Here is a 19,820-nt window from a genome sequence, read left to right as displayed (position 1 = left end):
TATTGTAAATATGCATGTTTTTAATGGGCTATAGTTGCAGAGCCTTAAATATTGATTTTCTAAAACATATTGGCGTTCAAAGTGGCTATCAAAATAGTTCACATGAAAGATAGCCTGTTTTTAATGCCCTGTAGCTTAAGTTTATCACCTTGCAGCTTCGTTTCGTTGGTACCATGAAAAAGAACATATTTTTCCTATAAAAATAGTTTTTCTTTTCGATGGTGTTCTTTCAAATAAGCATGAAAAAATGAGTCTGAAATACTATTTGTTGTTATCGAGAAAATCTCATTCTACAGTAAATAAAGAATGGTGAATGCCGTGACAACCTGACAAACTTGAGCTATAGCGCTTTGAAAATAGGCTATTTTTCACTTGAATGGCTTTGATAGCCACTTTGAATCACAATATCTTTTAGAAAATAGATATTTTAGCTCTACAACTGTAACCCATTAAAAACAAGCATTTTTACAATGGAATCACGCAGCACAAGCTTTTGGGTTATTTTTGTTCAAATTTTATGACAACATAAAATCCAGGAAAAAAATTTCCCATCGCCCTTTTTCACAAAATCACGCGCATGCTGCACAATATCTAACAAGCTCAAATTCACAAAAATACTTGCATAAACTAACAGTCAAGCATGCTTTAAACACCTAAAATTTCAGGCTTCCAGTGTGATAAAATTTTCTGTAAATTTGGCATAAAAAGCTAATCCGCCATCTTGGATCACATTTTTCGGAGATCCTAGATCCTCAGGATTTGGATCTAGGAAGCTGAAAATTTGCATAGGTTAGAGTCAAAGACATCTCTACGCCTCTATGAAATTTCATCCAAATCAGAGATGGTTGAGTGGGAATGATTTGAAAAGTTAGGTCAGTTGATGTGAAATGACTGAATATGGTTCTTCAGTCTATTTTCATCCAGAAAAAGTTGGAATCTTTTTTGCTGATAATGAGGTTAATTCTTCTGATGCTTTCCGTTAGGTGGATCAGAATTGCAGTTCTTAATCTTTCTTCTAAACCCTTAATTTCAAATCAGCTTAATACTCTCAAACAGAATAAAAATTTTGCTTCCTTTTCAAAGCTTTCATTTTCTCAGTTCCTAAAATTAAGAAAGCCTTTAGATTTAGTGCTCTCACTGCTTCTCAGAAGGAATCTATTAGACATTTCATTGCCAATACTGTGGTTTTGATTCCAAATTGACTTCAAATGCTTTTCTGATACTGATTTAGCTGTTACTAAGTCTGACAAAGATGGACAAATTGTTGTTCTTGATTAAAGTTCATATTTGGATAAATACAGTGATTGGAAGTATTGCCTGTAAGTAATGACACAACTGTAGTAGTTACTGTTTTAGTAGTTTTTAGTGTAGCATACTACTTTTTCAGAAAAGTAGAGTAGTGAGTAGTTTGATACAAATAAAATTTTAATTTGTAGCGATTTTGGGAAATTACTTTTAAATAATGTTAAAAAAGAGAAAATGAAACATGGTTCAAACAAATCTGACTGGTGCCAAATCTTACACTATTAGTACATCAGCAGATGCAGTGAGAAATAAATCTCATATACATAGGAGCTGACCTCAGACATATCATTTTGACGCCGTATGTTCTATGTGTTCAATGCCATTAGTTTGTGTGGGTTTTGACTGAACTTCTGCAGTTATCAGGGTTTATACTTCCTTAAAAAATCCTTAAGAAACCTATAATGTCATCAAGCAAAATTGAGGTCCCTAAAAACCCTTAAAAAATCCTTAATTTTCTGAAAATGTCATTAATTTTATAAAAACTATATTAAGTTTGGTCCCTGTTTTCATATTTTTCTATTTTTCCCCCTAAAATCTTCATCCTCCATGATATCTGCTGAAAACGTATGTTTGGAAAACTTGCCAACAACATCAAACATGTGTTTCACCGAAAATTACATGACTTGTTTGAGATTTCAATCTTTTTGCATCCTGCAGATATTTCTATCATTTTTATTGTTGAAAGGTTTTTTTACCATACGCTACTTTATATCTGCTTATTTTATTAATTATTTCATTAGTATGTTTATTTCTTAAATTTAATTTAGAAAAAGTGCAGAAGTCAATCAAAAAAAAAATAATAAAATAGTCTAACTTCCCAGTCTCAGATTGTATTGAAACTAAGCATGGTTACTTTTTTATGTATTTAAGAAAGCGTTCAAAATATTTATGATGAACTCTAATGGTTTATGCTTTACAGCCTGTATTTATTTATTTATTTATTTATTTTGGAATTTCATGATTAAATGAAGCAACTTCAAGTTGTCCTTTAGATCCTCAAATAGTATTATGAAGTTTTTGAAACCAAGTTTTAAAACAAGCAAAGAACAAATATTACCAATATATTATATATTTTTATACATATTTTTATTTCCAAATCTCGCTATGTACCACGTAAGGAAAACTTAGATTTTTCACTCTGTTGTAAATTTTTACTTCTGAGACAAACCTAATTTTATAAAATTTATGTACTCATTTTCAATACCTTAAATGCAAATGTTTTTAATTAAAAGAAGATATTTTTCTCTAGAAAGTATGAAAAAATTGTTATTATTGAGTGTTGTAGCCAAGATTGAACCCTGGCTCCCTCAACCAAGGGTGTTTGTGATCCAAAATTTTGGGTTGTCGTTTCCAAAAAATTTTGCTGATAACAAAAACTGAATCACTAATTATAAAAAAAAAACTTTTTAAATGTTTTTTTCCAATTATTTCAATTATTTTGTATGCATATTTGAAGAGATTTTTTTTGGGGGGGGGGGGAGGGTTGAGCTTCCCCCGTAGTTCCCAAAAATGTCACACCGTCTTTAAAAAATTTTACAGATCACCCCTGCCCTCAGCTCTTTATTCAAGGACTGGGGGGGGGGGGATCGCTGCCCCAATTTCAAAATTTAAACTTGTATAAAAATAAACAAAATTGCAAGATATGGTGCAATGTAGAAAATTTGTATAAAATGGGATGTTAGCAACAAATGCAAAGCAATAATAACAAAACCATATTTTAAATATTTTGAAAAAAGAGATTTTAGTTATTTTCTTTCAATTTGCCTCTGACTCCAAGAATGTATGCTAACAAACTAAAAAAAAATAATGCTTTAAAAAACAACTAATTTTCTTCTGTTATTTTCTTGAACTTTTTTATAACTGAAATATGAGAAATAAATACTATGCTTTAAGAACAATATGTGCCATGTATTAGTTACTTCTCAACTGTTTCAAACATAATTAATGGGGGGGGGGAATATATTAACTTTGAAACTGGCAAATTAGGCATTTTTTGTTGAATTTTAGAATATCGGGAACCCCGAAGGCCATTTTGATCTCATCCCTTTTCTGCATATTTTTAAGATTTTTTCTTTTTTTTTTTAAATTTCCTCTTTTTTTTTCTCTCTGATCACTCATCCCTGTGGTGTGATGCATGAAATTTTAAAATATAACTCACTGATAATGGGGCATCACAGTCAATTGCTCCTCTCCTTGCATTTTGGAAACAATATTATGCATTTGTGTGCGTGTAAATATAATATGTATCAAGTACTTTACCCCCCTGGAAAACTTTGAAATAGTGTACCTAAAGTTATCTAATTATTTCCAATGAATCCTAAAAAAGTCCTTAATTTTCACTTTTAAAATTGAGTATGAATCCCGACTGTGTTAGTGGTAAAATATTCCTTTTTTTTTCTTTTTTTAATTTAGCTATGGCTTTATCTTTGAAATGTATTTTTCCTAATATCTATTACATTTCTCTTTTACATTATTATTTTTTAGGAATAAATTTTGTGATGCAATTTTGCCTTAATAGATTTTTCTTCTTCTTCAGAAACACAAGACTTCTGCAGGCCAAGTCTAACTTGCTGAACCTCCTTCAGTTAACCCTAAGCAACTTCATTCACAGCTCTCCATTGGTTGACTCCCATTAGCTTTTAATAGACCTTTGGTGGTTATATGATCAAGCTATGTGTTAGCCAATTGCTTCAAGATACCTTCCAAGAGAAAACTCTGCTCTATAAGGAAAATAAAACATCAAAGTTTTGTGAAAATGTATAATTAAATTCTATTATGTGTAATTAAATTCTGTTTTATAATATTATATGTACTTTTTCTATTAGTAGTTTAACATAGATGAATAAAAGTATTACAGTGAAACCTCAATAAGTAGTTGACCAGTTAAGTGGTCACTCTGTTTAAGTGGTCGTTTTTCTTTGGTCCCGACAAGGTCTCATTCACAGTAATGTAAAATGACCCTCCTTTACTGGTCACCAAATTTAATTTTACCCGCTTAACTAGTCACTCAAAAGTTGTTTTCTAAAATTCCTTTTCGGATCCTAGAAAACAGTGTCGGACTTAGGCTGTTTGATATTCATTTTTCCTTGAAATATCGATCCTCGGTTCTGGTCATTCAAAGCATACTTCTTGTTATCTAACTCCTTCCAGCAAGACAGACAAAATCTAATACTTGGAGAAGGTTAGTCAGTATTTAACATCCGTTCACAAGGAACAACAAACACAAAATTTAAAGCTTGAAGTATGTTAGAAGAGATAGTTCTTTTCCGTAAGCAACAACTTCATCAGTCAACATTGAAGGATTGTATTAATGTACCGTAACTACATTAAAATAAGTTGTTGTTATTAAGTAATGTATAAGTAAGAAAATAGAACAAAGTAACTATCACTAGTTTTCTTCCCCCTTTTTAAAATTTCCACTAATCGATAGACATTTATTACATAAGCTATTGTTTTTCTCGCAGAATTCTACTGCTATTCATGAATATTTGTAAGGCTTTTTTTTTCTTCCTTAATTTTCACTCCACATAAGTGGTCAAAAAATTTTCGTCCCTTAAGTGACGACTTAACGAGGTTTTACTGCATCTATCAATCCATCACTTTCATTTTCAAGTTCATGTCTTGGGATCACAGGATAGAAACTATGTACTACATATTTTTTCTTGAGAAATATATAATCTAAGTCTATTAATATGTTTTCTGTGATATCTCATGTTCCCAGTTTAAGCTGATAAATTAATTTTCAAACTAAACTCTTGTGAAACTAGCCTGGAACTTTTTTGCTACTTCTCATGGTAAAGAAGTAGTTGTATAAGAGTCCATGATTTGAACTGTTGTGGCATTACCATGGAACTTCTTTACGACTTCTCATGAGAAAGAGTTGTTGATGGATTAGGAAGTACTGTCAAAAGAACTATTAGGTGCCATGTTAATGCAAATAATACAGTGGTGGCCAAAATTATAAGGACAAAACAAAAATCCCCAAAATTTTGATTTCATTTGGTCAGAAAGTTATGCAAAGTTTATGACTTTAAACTAATGTTAAAGGAAACATTTTTAATTCATTTTTTTAAAAATACATAGGAATTTCATATTTGTGGAATGAAGTTTGAATTTAGATATCCCTGTGATATGGACAACATTATAAGGACAAATTGATTTGTTTGTTCTAAAAAGCAAAATTTGCTTGGCTTTTGTTCTGCACACTGCACTACATAACGATATAAATGCTTAGTAAGCGATTGAGAACGTCACACTCTATTTTTACAGCTGTGCCGCTAGGTACCAAACTTAAGAATTTAAGAAAATTAAAGTAGTTGATTGAAAAACTCCATAGTATACTGTATGTCAAATAGCAACAAATCTGAACAGACAGAGATTGGTCATTTAGAGTTTTCTCAAAAATCTCGGCAAATAAGGACCACAAAGACGAACATAGGAAGTCTTCTGTTTCTGTACATGTGAAACACATGATAATAAAACAAGTTCGCTCCAAAAAACAAACATCATGAGATATTTGCTGGGAATTCAAGTTATGAAAAAAGAGAAAAAGTTGCATGATGTGAAACTAATGTCAAGACCGGCTCTTGAAAAAGTTCACAAGAGACCAAGTGTTGAGCATGCAAAAAATGCATTGCTATGGATAAAAAGTGGGATAGTGTAATCCTTTCTGACGAGAAGAAGTGTAATTTGGATGGTCTAGATAATTTTTGCTACTTATGGCACGATCTTTGTGAAGGAAAAAAACAATCTCAAAGTGTACCTTTGGAGGCGATTCAGTAACAGCCTGAGGAAGATTCACAACCCACGGAAACTATACCAATATTTTTTGTGCAGGGCAGAATGAATTCTGAGAGTAATGTCAATGTTACTGAGCAATATTTTTTTAAACAAAAAACACTATTAATTACGAGATAAAACAATTTTTTCCAGCATGCTAATGCCTAATTAGATGTTTCTCAAACCTCGAAATAATTTCTTTGTACTTATTTTGAAATTACTGTACTGGTCGGACAAAAGGCTCGATCTAAGCTTAACAGAAACTTTTTGGGGTGTTCTGGCACCTGAAGTACGAAAAAATAGTATTCAATGTCAAAACAAGCATAAACTCATTTTCACCATCGAAATAGCCAAGATAAAAATTCCAAGAACGTTCTTTAACTTCCATGACTGAAAAAAAAGGGGGATATTATTGATTACTTCAGGTTTTCAGGGTAAAACTCTAGTTGTCCTTATAATTTTGTCCAGCTTTAACAATGACACAGTTCACTGAATTATTTCACAAATATTTTTTTTTGCTATGCAATTTTCTGTGTTTCCTTATAATTCTGACCACCACTGTATGTTGGTGACAAACATGGAGTAATATAACTAAGTTCAGTATTTTTAAATTGAAATATGCATACAAATGTAGTATATTTCAACTATGGATTTGTAAAATAATTCAAAACTCAAAATACTCTCATTGTTTTAAGCTAGTTGAAAATATTTGCATTCAAATTAGAGGCATTTCATGCATTAATAAGTTTTAAAAATTACCGATATTTTGAACATCTGAATCTGATGAGCGAAAAATCTCGCGGATGGAAAGACATCCGATTTTTGTCAGAGGTATTTTTATCCATAACTGGGTTTGCACTTCACCGTGGGAATGCATGATTTCTGCAATTTGTTCCTCACTCATCAAAGATCATTTTACAGGCTATACTAACAGAAACCCTACTCAACATTTTGGGCATGGTAAAAAATCGCACCTTTGATATTTCCCTAGAGATATTTCCCATGCAAGCTTTTTTTTTCTTTTAAGATATAAGTTTTTCATAATCTCAAAATATTTTTCAGTAATTCTTATTGCTATATTGTCACAGTACATGATATATTTGGTGCTTCTACAGCACTCATGCACATTTTCATGATTGCAATCAAAACCATGGCAACTGCAATAATCGTTAATCTACAGGGTTAGCATAAAAGAATATCCAGGTTTTCAAAATCTATATTTTATATAATCTAATGCACTTCGCACTATTTATAAAGAATGTACAAAAATGTAGATAAACTGTGAAAGTCTTTTTTTCAGTCACAAATGTTCGATGTGTGCGCCTTTTGTAATGCAACACACATCTATAACATACATTTTCGAGTGTTTCACTGTCAATTTTTCGTAGTGCTACACATATGCAATCTTTCAATTCTTGCAATGTTGGAGACAATGGTGGTGTATTAACACTGTCTTTGATTAAACCTTGTAAAACAATTACATGGAGTTAGGTTTGTGGATCTGGCTGGCCAAGGCATAAAGAGTAAATCATTATCACCTACACGGCCAATCCAGCATTGCGGAATGTCAGTGGCACAGTGAAGTGAAGGGTTTGGAGTAAAGCCCCACCCATAGGTCTTGGTTTTAACATTGTATCCAATCCTAATATGTTAAGTAGTTCATACATGTCTAAGAACTGTTAATACCAAAAATCCTCTTCCAGAAGGATTTTCTGGCTGTGCTAGTGCAGAACATGCTCATTTAAGTAGTTACTCACGTTAAAGAAACTTTCACAGTTTATTTTTATGCATCATTTATAGTAGTAAGGGCAATAGTTTACGAAATAAAAATTATAAAACCGGAATATTCTTTTATGCTAACCCTGTACCATTATTTCACTTTTGAAATTGATCTCATTGCTTATGATACGGGCTTTACAAGGGCAGATTCAAGGGAGGGTCATGGGATCAGCTGATCCCCCTGTGACAAGAAACTTGATCAGTACCTGTTGCTGATTATCAATACGCACTGGACCTGGTACTGAAATGGAAATATTTTGACTTACTAAACTATTTTAACATAAAAAATTAATAGTATGTATATCAAAAGTAATTGTTGTACACATGTATATTAAAGAAATAGGGGGTCTTAGTTTTAAAAATTACTCCTCCTCCCCCCCCCCCCCTCCCGATTTGCTCTTTGAAACTTTCAGGTGATTTTTTATGAACCGCACAATCACACCTGAATATTATTGCCTTTCTAAATTTAAATTCTAATTTCAACAATAACCCATTTATTCAATAAATTACTGCCCATTAGCCAGGGCTAAAGCAGAAATACATGAAATACACCGCCAGCTCAGTCATTTCCAGCCGAGGACTGCAGTTTTGTGCTTATTAGCACTCATCAGCCCGGCATAGGAAAGTGACTGAACTGGAGAAGGAAAACCTCTTAAGGAAGCCATGAGGGCCAAACAAACTGGTAGCTAAAATAGAATTAGCACAACCAGACGAGTGACCGAAGCAATGGTTCGATTCAACTCGAAAATTGTTGGCAGGGCATAGTATATTCAATAAATTACCGCCCATTAGCCAGGGCTAAAGCGGAAATACATGAAATACACCACCAGCTCAGTCATTTCCAGCCGAGGACTGCAGTTTCGTGCCTCGAAAATTGTTGGCAAGGCATTGTATATTCAATAAATTACCGCCCATTAGCCAGGACTAAAGCAGAAATACATGAAATACACCGCCAGCTCAGTCATTTCCAGCCGAGGACTGCACTTTCGTGCTTATTAGCACTCCTCAGCCCGGCATAGGAAAGTGACTGAGCAGGAGATGGAAAACCTCTTAAGGAAGCCAAGAGGGCCAAACAAACTGGTAGCTAAAATAGAAGAATAGTCCTCGGCTGGAAATGACTGAGTTGGCGGTGTATTTCATGTATTTCTGCTTTAGCCCTGGCTAATGGGCGGTAATTTATTGAATATACCATGCCTTGCCAACAATTTTCGAGTTGAACCGAACCATTGCTTCGGTCACTCGTCTGGTTGTGCTAATTCTATTTTAGCTACCAGTTTGTTTGGCCCTCTTGGCTTCCTTAAGAGGTTTTCCATCTCCAGCTCAGTCACTTTCCTATGCCGGGCTGATGAGTGTTAATAAGCACGAAACTGTAGTCCTCGGCTGGAAATGACTGAGCTGGCGGTGTATTTCATGTAATAACCCATTTGTTTCCAAAATAAAACTACTCTTGTCATAATGTATGTCAACTTCTTGTGAATCAATTTGGAAATATGGCTCTTTGAATCTGACTTGCATATTTATTGACTATTAAAAGTTATTCAGTAAAAGTAGGCTCAAGTTTACGTTCAGAGTATTTATCACTTAAGCAGCTTTTGTGAACTTTGAGGTGTGGAGACTAGACTGGGGACTTTCATAAAATGTTTCCTTTCTTACAAATTTTTGAGCTTACTTGAAGACAGTTGAAATGCCTTATTGGCTGAACAACTAATACATACATACAAATAATTTATTTGTAAACCTCTAATATTTTAGAACTTAATATTGCAACCGAAAATTACCTTCTGAGTGGTGTTTTTTGTCCTATCGGCCCTTATACTACACTGGTGTAAGAAATTAAGAGAATTTTCAGATTTGGTCAATTATCTCCATACTACTGGACCAATTTTAATGAAATTTGGTATGTGGTATTTGTTTTGTATTGTTTCAATACAAAACAAGTAACCAACCAAAATTTAAAATACATTTGCATGATCATAAATAACAGTTGTTAGAGTCGAATGGCATGAAACAGCGGTTGCAAAATTGAAGAAAAAAATGGGTTAATAGGGGGTATGGTCCCCTCTAACAGACATAGGCCTTGCAGTGTGACTCTATACTTGAAATAAAACATTTCATGAGATCCTTAAGCAATTATTTCCACTTGTTCAACAACGCCGTTCTCAGGCTATGGGTGGTCCCCGGAGGGGTGTTGGGAGTTGCTATTGCCCTCCCGAGAGCATCCCAGACATATTCTACAGAATTAGAGTCTAGAGATCTGCTTGGCCAATCCATCAAAAGAATATCCTCTCCTTCCAGAAATTCGTCGACCAGAAGAGCTGTCTGTGGCCTTGTGTTAACATCCATTAAAATTAACTTGGGGCTAACAGGGCCCCTCAAAAAATGAGCATAAGGCTCCAAGACCACTTCCCTATACCTCGCAATTGTCACAGAGCCTCTCTCAAAGACATGGAGGGGTGTGCGGCCATTCAACATGATGCCTGCCCAGACCGTCAAACCACCACCACCACCATAATAGTCGATTTTACTGATATTGGAGGGCAGGTAGCAGGTTCCCGCTTCTATATCCATGTAAACGTAGGGCAAGAATAATCGTTTAAGCTGAACCGGGACTCTCTGTTTGCCTTCCAATATCCGCGAAATCGACCATTATGGAGGAGGAGGTTTGATGGTCTGGGCTGACATGTTGGATGGCTGCACACTCCTCCATGTCTTTGAGAGAGGCTCTGTGATTATTGTGAGGTATAGAGATGTGGTCGTGGAGCCCTATGACAACCTCTTGAGGGGCGCTGTTAGCCCAAGTTAATTTTAATGGATGTTAGCACAAGACCACATACATGTTCTTTTGGTCGAATTTCCTGAACGGGAGGATATTTACTCGAGGGATTGTCCCAAGCAGAAATCTGGACTCCAATTCTATAGAGCATGTCTGGGACACACTTTGGAGTTCAATAGCAACTCGCAACACCCCTCTGAGGACCCTCCATAGCCTGAGTACAGCATTGTTGAACGTTAGGGAAACAATTGTTCCAGGATCCCATAAACTGCTTCATTTTCAGTATAGAGTCACACTGCGAGGCTTATATGTCTGTTAGAGGGCCTAATAACCCTTCTTTTTTGTTAAATTTTGCAATTTCTGTGTCATACCATCCGACTCTAACGAGTTATTTATGATCATACGCATGTATTTTAAATTTTATATGGTTATTTGTTTTGTATTGTCTCAATGCATGTACGTACAAAATTTCACTAAAATCGGTCCAGTAGTAGAAAATAATTGATCAAATCAGAAAATTATCTTATTTTTTTTCACCAGTGCATGTGTATAAACAACTATGTTAATATTGGAAGTAAATGTTGAAACCGGGGGGAAGGGGGGAGTTGACTTCAAAACCTCCTCTCTGGCTTTTCCACTGAACTTGGGTATTTAGGTTTTTTCCCATAAAAGTTAAAAGCACTTCTGAAATTTTTTTTTTTTTTTAATTAGCTTGCTGATTCTAGAAAATATACTTCTTTGAGTGTGGAAATGCAAAATTAAGCCTTATTGGATCTGCTCCTCTTTAAGACCAAGTTTTTTCAAACATTTTCAGAAAAAATTTCGACACAGTAGATCTTTTATTAAAGCGTTGCAGAAAAGGCAATTTTGTTTTTCTATACCTTTTTATGCTATTGCCTTTTATTTATAGGTTTGCATTAAATGAAATTTGTGTACAATATTGTTAGTACAAAGTTAGGATTTTGCCTTGAAAAAAATTTCCATTGAAATATACTTGAAAAGTGCTTGAATTTTTTTCTCCCTGATTACAAAGTTCTGCGTTATTCAATTTAAAATATTGTTATGATGCACATAATGATCTATGGGAGAGAGAAACATATTAGTGCAATACTGTATGTACAGTGCACGCATAGGCAAAGCATCGTTAAAGCAAATGTGATTTCAATTCAATTAAAAAGTGGTGTCTGTTTTCAAGAAATGCATTAAGTGGAACATTAAACATATAGGAGATTTTTCTTAAAAAGTACTCAAGTTCAATGGCAAGCTTATTATAAGCTTTCAAAAAATTAATGCAAAAATTTGGCCGATATTTCAGTGGCGTGTATATGTTTCTATTTTGGAGGGAGCCCATACAATCAAGTTTAACTCTCCTCCCCCACCTTTTTTGTAACTTTTTTTTTTTTTTTGATGGGGGGAGCAACAATGCCCTGATCTTTTCCTTTTTTTTTTTTTTTTTTTTTTTTTTTTTTTTTGAGGTAGAGCAAGGATTTTATGCTGTCACCCAGTGGCGCAACCAAAAGTTAGTGTTAGGAGGGCACTCTTCAAAAATTCTCGCTTCTGTTGGGTAGGGGGTCCGGGGAGTTCACCCCCGGAAATTTTTTGGAATTGTGGTCCGAAGAATGCAGTTTTAGACGGTCTTTGGTAATGAATGCTAAGGGGAGGAAAATTCGTGTGGGCCTTCTGCGGAAATTTTTAGAAATTGAAATCTTAAAATCTATTATAGGCTATATTTGTTGACGTTGGTATAATGAAATGAATGGGACTTTTTGAAGTTGCTCTGATTGATTATTTTTAAAAATAGAGTGTAATCTATCATTCCTCCGCCCAACTTCTCGAAACTGAAATTCTAAAAACGCAGTTTCAGACTAACTTCATTGATGTTACGGGCAGGGCGGTTCTGGGGCTCTCCCCAAAAACTATTTTGAAATTTAAGTCATAAGAAACGAAGTTTTCAAGAGATATTCAGTGACACTAGGTGGAGGGATTTAAAAACTCTCCACCACGAATTTTTCGAAGCTGTAGTTTTTTTTTTTTTCTTTCATTTTCAAGTTTCATACGGCAGCAGTCGGACCCTCGTCCGAATTTTTTTTTGAAATTGAAGTCTTAAAAGCGCGATTGTGGACCATATTTGGTAACATTAGGGGTTCAGCCATTTTTCAAAATTGAAACTCCATAAAAGCAATCTTAAACGATTTGCGATGCTTTCAGAAGGCAAGACGTTTGGTATTGTCCCCTGAAATATTTTCGACATTGAAGCCCTGAAAACGAGGATTGAGAAGCTCTTGAATGGTTTTCAAGTTTTAATGGATGGAGGGGGTTTGCAAAGTGTTGCATTTTGAAGACTTGCTTATTTTTAGATCAACTAGGAAAAAGAAAAAAAAAATGGGACCCGGGAGGAGGGGGGGGGGGAGATAAAAGAAACAAGAGGTGTTGGACAAAATAACCTGATCAATAGTCAGTAACTTTTGAAATTTTTTATTTTAAGGTTGTTTTCAAAAGCAATTCAGATTTTTTCCTAACATTAGGCAATCTATGGAAAGGAAGGGTTCGAGAATCCTCCTCTGAGAGGTAAAACCCAATTTCAGGTCATCTTTTTAGACGTTTAGAGGAGGTAAGGAGAGGTTTTAGGGATCTTCCTCCAAAACTTTCAAAATTGAAATCTTAAAGGCACAATTTCAGACTATATTTGGTAGTAACTTTAGTGAAGGGGTGTTGGTTCAAGGACCCTCCTACAGAAATGTTTTGAAATTAATGTCTGAAAAACGCCTAAATAAATGCGTCTTTTGTACATCAATTTCCATCATTACTCCAACTGAACAACAAAAACTTATTTTAAATTTCTTGCAGGGGACGAGAGTTAAGGAGAGAAACATTTTGAAGACCCTTCTTTTCAGACAGACTAGGAAGGGAAAGGGGGGGGGGGGCGGTGAAAGAAAGAGAGGAGAACTTAATTTGCTGAGCAATGAGCTTCATCTGTTACAAAAAGAAAAAATTTTAATTTAAAGATTTCTTTTTGAAATGGTTGAGATTTTTTCCCTCAACATTATTTGCTTTTCTTTTTGTTGAAATAACTTCGCTTTCACGAGACTTCTTCGTTGGACGACGTTCGTTTCTTGAGTAAGAGGTACGGATCCCCTGCCTCCTTCTGAAAACCATTGCCTAGTACCATCTAACGCAGGGTTCCCAAACTTTAATGATTCACGGCACTCTTTGATGAATTAGAAATTACTCACAGCATCCTTGTCTGGTTTTATATATATAAACTCTATATAACAAAAAAAAAAAAAAAAATCGACACACCAAGAAGGAGTTGTCCGATCTTGGTGCGTCGATTTCTTTTTCTTTTTTTTTTTTTTTTTGTTATAGAGTGTATTATTGTTACCATAATCACTTCAAGGCACCCCTCACCTCTTCCTGCAGCACCCAGTTCGAAATTCTCTTATCTAATATGTTATAATTATTATTATTATTACTATCATATCTATTTATTTATTTATTTTTTTGTTTCTAAAAGTTTGGAAATCATTTGTGAGCAACTAAAACCAAAAATAACTACCTTTTAATAAAAATTTTCCCCAGATTTTGGAGGGGGCCCGGGCCCAATCAGTCCCTTCCTTATATACGCCCTTGTCCGATATTTAATACTCAAACTGAAAAGTTCAATAAGTTTTTTGTTTTGGTAAAAAATTTAAATCACCGGTCAGAATATGACCACGATCAGAATTGTAGAAGGCGGAATTAGAGAAATTAGCACAGTTGCAATTAAAGTTCAAATAATTTTCAAAGTTTTTAGCTACTTCTTGATAGTTTGGAATTTTTTTCGAGAAAGGAGGGTTGAATTTATAACTGAACACAATTTATAGATCATTGATAGGAAAAAATTTCAGAAGTTTGCTGTGTAATTTTGAAAAGTTTAAATTTTAATTATCAAATGATTTTTGCAAAAAACTAAAAGTACAATAACAGATCTGATTTTGTTTAGTAGAACCAACTTTGTAGTTCAAAAGATCAAAACAGAGAAATTAAAAGTGTGGATTTTTAAAATGGTAATTTGAAAGGAAGTTTTTAAGTTTTTTAAGCTTTAGACTAAAAAAAATTTCCCTACTTTTTCTGTGTTATAAGAGTGACAAAAAGAATTCTCGAGATTATCCAGAATTTCAATGGGCAAAAAATGCAGAAGCGAGGAGGGGATTTTCCTGGCCCTCTTTTAAAACGGGAAGTGCTGGTATTATTTCCAAATCTAAAAAGTGAATAAACACTAAGATTTTTAGATGAATTATGGTATGTGGTATATAATTTATTATCCAGGAAAGAATCTAACCCATAGGAGAAAATAGATTTGAATTGCAGAATAAAGTGAGTGAATCGAGTCTCTTTTCCAGAGAGTATTCAAAACCTAGAATTGAAATAGAAATGTTGTCAAAACTGAATTTGAAAATGTTGTAGTTCTTTATCTTCTTTGTTTTTAACGTAAGTATATCAGGTCTATGATTGTTGATACAAATATTTAGTGAATTTCTAGTTTGTCTAATATAACTGAGATTTCAGGAATGACGTTTAATAATATTAACAAGATGATGTTTTCAAAAGTTGCCCTCAAAATGAACGCTAGCTTCAATGTCAGCCAAAGATCAAATTTTGCAACGTACATTTATACTTAAACCTGTAATAAAGAAAGGTAGAGTGGTAAGATAATTTATATAAAAACAGGACAGTTACACTGTGGAACCGACGGCTTTTTAGTTTTGCTGTGTTGAGCATCTATGGGCTTTTGGTGTGGTCTTTTCAATATTCTTCACTTATTTTATAATTATATATATATATATATATATATATATATATATATTATATGTAATGGCAAGTAACAAAAAATGGAATTAAACATTTAAAAAAGGGGGGGTGAATTAAAAAATATATATATATATATATATATATATATATATATATATATATATAAACAAAACCAAAGAAAAAGAAAGGCTGTTTTGAGATAGAACCCATCAGCATTGGAAATCTTTTAGTATTAAGTACCAGAACTACAAAGCAACATCAAATGGATAGTTAGGCAAATGCACTATAAAATCCATAAAATGCATGCTTTGAAGCGGCAGCCAAATTTTGAAAAGACATAAAATGGGGAGAAAATGTAATGAATAAGAAATTTTTGACTTTGTATACGAACTCTAGGGCTCCTAATTTATATTTGTATACGAACTCTAGGGCTCCTAATTTATATTTGTATACGAACTCTAGGGCTCCTAATTTATATTTAGGGAAATGCAGTGGTGAATTCAGGAGGCGGCTCCGGCTATGAGGCTGCAGCCGCTCACAAACCATAACTAAATTTTTTTTAGCAATAGCACGTACAAAAAAAAAACATACAGGGTAAAAGAAATCAAGACTAAAACTTTTGGTTTGCTTTTAAATCACTGCTTTTTTTCTTTTCTTTTTGAAAAATAACTATATAGGTATAGGTACACAAAAGGAAACCCCGCTCTGCTACTGTCATCTTAGGCTTTCAGAGTACTGACCTTTCGGCCGGGGCCCCCTAGACCCTGACAGGAACGAAATCCAACCACTTACGACTCTAAGCACCGTGGACATAGGTACAGGCCTGGCTCCGGTGGCACCCATTGCCTACTCACTGTTCCACTCGATAGCCGCTGGGCAGATACAGATCTGCTCAAGCGTAAGTAAAGAGTTGTAGTTTTACATGCTTGGATGCTACACCATCATAAAACCCTCCCCATTTACCCGGGCTAGGGGCGGGCCTGGTCCCCCAAAGACCAAACCCCACCTACGGCTGGGTTATATAGGTATGTAGGTATATATATTCGCTTCTGCTTTGAAATTACGAAATACAATATCTTCATATCCTAACTAGTTGTGGGAGAGAATAACTCATTCCTTTCTACCTTGAATAATAATGGTTAGTATTTTCTGGATATTAGTATGAGGAGGTCGTTCTATTGCCAAAGTTGTGTCTTTCATGCGTCCCTATAGAAACATATCTTCGAGGGCAGGGCCGCCGTCAATGGCGGGAGGAGGAGGTAAACTGATGACCGCCGAAATGTACGTTTTAAACATTGTGTTAGTGATAAGAATTTTCAGAACATACTACAAACCTACGACAAGCTTCAATTTTTTGAAAAATGAATAGCTAAAATAAAAATAGGGTCTTTCTTTCTTTCTTTCTTTTTTTTTTGTGTGTGTGTGTGTGTGTGTGTGTAAAAATATCATGAGAAGCACACCTCAGTGGAAAAAATACATTTGCTGACGAAATATGTTTTTACCCTCTATTGTCCATCATAGCTCTGGGGTCACATCAAATTTCATCATCATGTTTCCCTAGAGGAGCGTTAATTCCTTTGTTGATCAATGTGACTTCATTGGTACAATATGGCGCTGTTTTACACTTAGGTTCTTGGTACGAATCAAGTTAATATTTCAGACATTTTTTTAAAAATGTAAAGAAATTTCAAACTGAAAATCCACCTTACATGTGTTAAATACATTACCAAAAAAAAAAAAAGATGTATCGTGAAAAATACCACATCAGTTCAAATGTAAAATGTTTCTTGATTGTCTCCAAAAACATTTGTAGCTCAAACAAATAAAAATATCGGGCTGAAGATTGAAAATTTCACTTTCAAAAATCGAAAGCACTCAGACAAAAACGGTTTTGGAAATGAAAAATTAGGTGGGGTTTTTCCACAAAATTTTTTATCAATAATTTAATCAAATAAAAGAAGATACGAACCTTATCCCTTCATTTTACGCCACTAAATCTAGCATAGAAGCGCGATTTTGAAACTTTGAATTTGGAAGTTTCCCGTCCTCTTAACAATACCAAAGATTGTCTAAAATCGCGTTTTTGAGATTTCCTTTTCGAAAAATTTAAGGAAGGGGCCCCGGAATCTCTTCTCCCCTAACATCACAAAAAATCGTCAAAAAACATGTCACAAAAAAATTAGTAAGGGGGAGATTGACCCTTCCCCGAACATGATTGAAAATACAGAATTACAATTACGTTTTTGAAGTTTGATTTCCAAAAATGGTCGGGGGAGCGATTCCAACCCCCCTAGAATTAATAAATAAGGCCTAAAATTCCTTTTTCAGGTCATACAAATTTGAAATATTTCCGTGAGTCGAACCCTGAATTCCCCCCCCCCCCCTTAACGTTACCACAAATCGTTTCAAACTGCGTTTTTAGAGCAACAATTTCGAAAATTAGCGAGGGAGAGCCCTCGAACCCCTCTCTCCTTAACAAAATCGGAGATAATCATTGCCTTCCCAAGTTTCAGTTTTAAAAATTGACAGGGGAGGACCTTTGAACCTTTTCTCTCCATAACATTACCAAAGATCGTCAAAAATGCATTTTTAGGGTTACAAATTCGAAAAAGTTCCCCCCGGACCCCCTACTTCGGCGTGAATATTATTTTTCATTGCTACTGAAAAATAAATGTAAAAGTTATGCCATGATACATAAAAACGCACTAGAAAAGCTCGTGCATTTTGAAAAAACACTATGCGCATTGCGCATACAAATTTTTAACCCTTCCCTCCCCCTCCCCCGCTGTATTTCCCCCAAAAAGGTATAATATAATGCGAGTGTTAAGTCCCAAAACGCTGCGCGTTTGATATCTCGGTGGTGAGCATTGGTTGTACTAATGACAAATTTTTTGTGTTCGAACAGTTTTTCATGCTTCAGATTTCCTTTAATGCAATGTAGAGGATTTGGGGGTTATGTAAAATGTTCACTAATTTTTTCACTTCAAACTTTTCGTTCCTTAACTCAGCATCTTATTTTGACTATTTTTACCAATGGATGGAAGTAGACATCTAGAACTAACGGTTGCAAAAATAGAGATCTTGCAGGTTAAACGGGGACACGCTGTATCTATGTATATAAAGGAGACGATGCTTTCGTTTCTTTGTATAGTTGTTCGTTTGTGCCCGATGCCCAGGAGACTACATAGCACCTACCATCTTGAAACTTGGTACAAAAATCGAACGTATCACTCCGGGGGTCTGCATATGGGAGCTGTTTTTTTAAAATTTCGAATTAGTTTGTTTTTAATTAATTATTAAGTGGAGATTTCATTTATTTCATCAAAATGAGGGGCGAAAAAATTCGCCCCTCATTATGTGTCTCTAAAAATGTCTTCTTTCTGCACATGAATTTTGTCCTCCTTTTTTTTTCAATTAATAAGAACAGGCACATAAGCACTTCTAATTTAGCCAACTTTCAAGATCGAAATCAATTCAAAATTACTTTATATTATGCAAAATGTGCAGAAATTACATACATCTATGATTCAGCGAGGTTGGGTTCCGAAAAGCGTACTCGGGATCTCTTTTCGTTATTCTTATTGCACATTTTAATTCAATACAAGATACAGTTCTCCCCCCCCCTTCTCCTGACCACAAATTTTAAAACGGTTCTTGAACGTCCCTCGGGATATCCCCCCCCCCCCCCCGCCTTTTCTCAAACGATAGCTTTTGATTTTCTTCGTTTTTCTGCATTTGCAATGTAGATTTCAATTTATAACTTTTTTCTTCTAGAGCTACTTGCTAATCTTTGCTTGTGAATCGTTTGGGTTACGGTAACGTGGTCTCTTGGCGAGTTTGGCGATAAACAATAGAATTGCTGGATTATTTTATATTTGAAAGCTACAGCTACGGTCATTTAATGTCTTTTTCTTTAAGTGTCTTTTTTCACATGATATATTTGAAAAAATATTTTAAATTACAAAGGTTTGATTTTAGCTTTTTTTTAAAGGGTGTGGGGGGGGCGCATTATAGTTAAAAGAAAATTATTATTTTACATCAGAGGGGGGAGGGGGATTTTCGTTAATTCAAGGATTTTTTTTTTTTTTCCCCAAACGATAGCTTTTCGATAATTAAAGTATTTTTCATACAGGGGAAAGGAGAGAGACAGGGGACGGCTTTACGAAGTCTCAAGTTCTGCAAATGCTTAATCTGTGCTGTCACATGTTCGGGGGGAAAAATCCATACATGTATTTTAAAAATCAAATTTAACTGCATGTTCTCATGTCCATAACTGCAATAGTTTTTCAACCGCTTTCTTTTCTTTTAGTACCTGTTGTGTTATCATCAGTGAGATGTTGCATGGTCCTCAAAATTGATGTGTCTGCATCTTTTCATATGCATTGCTGTCACT

At 34.5% G+C, this 19,820-nt stretch overlaps 1 long non-coding RNA gene across 4 annotated transcripts in view; it reads left to right on the top strand.

Annotated features, from left to right (window-relative positions):
- LOC129231322 (uncharacterized) overlaps positions 1 to 4,108 on the top strand; it is a 43,649-nt gene extending 39,541 nt beyond the window's left edge. For all 4 annotated transcript variants that reach the window (XR_008581239.1, XR_008581238.1, XR_008581240.1 and 1 more), the window contains one exon: positions 3,842 to 4,108. This is a non-coding gene — a long non-coding RNA (uncharacterized LOC129231322). The remainder of the gene's footprint in view (positions 1 to 3,841) is intronic.
- Positions 4,109 to 19,820: the final 15,712 nt, after the last annotated feature.

This window comes from Uloborus diversus, chromosome 10 (assembly GCF_026930045.1).
Source record: "Uloborus diversus isolate 005 chromosome 10, Udiv.v.3.1, whole genome shotgun sequence".
NCBI lineage: Eukaryota > Metazoa > Arthropoda > Arachnida > Araneae > Uloboridae > Uloborus > Uloborus diversus.
Note: the sequence above shows the minus strand (reverse complement) of the source record. Positions and strands in the feature narration are given on the sequence as shown.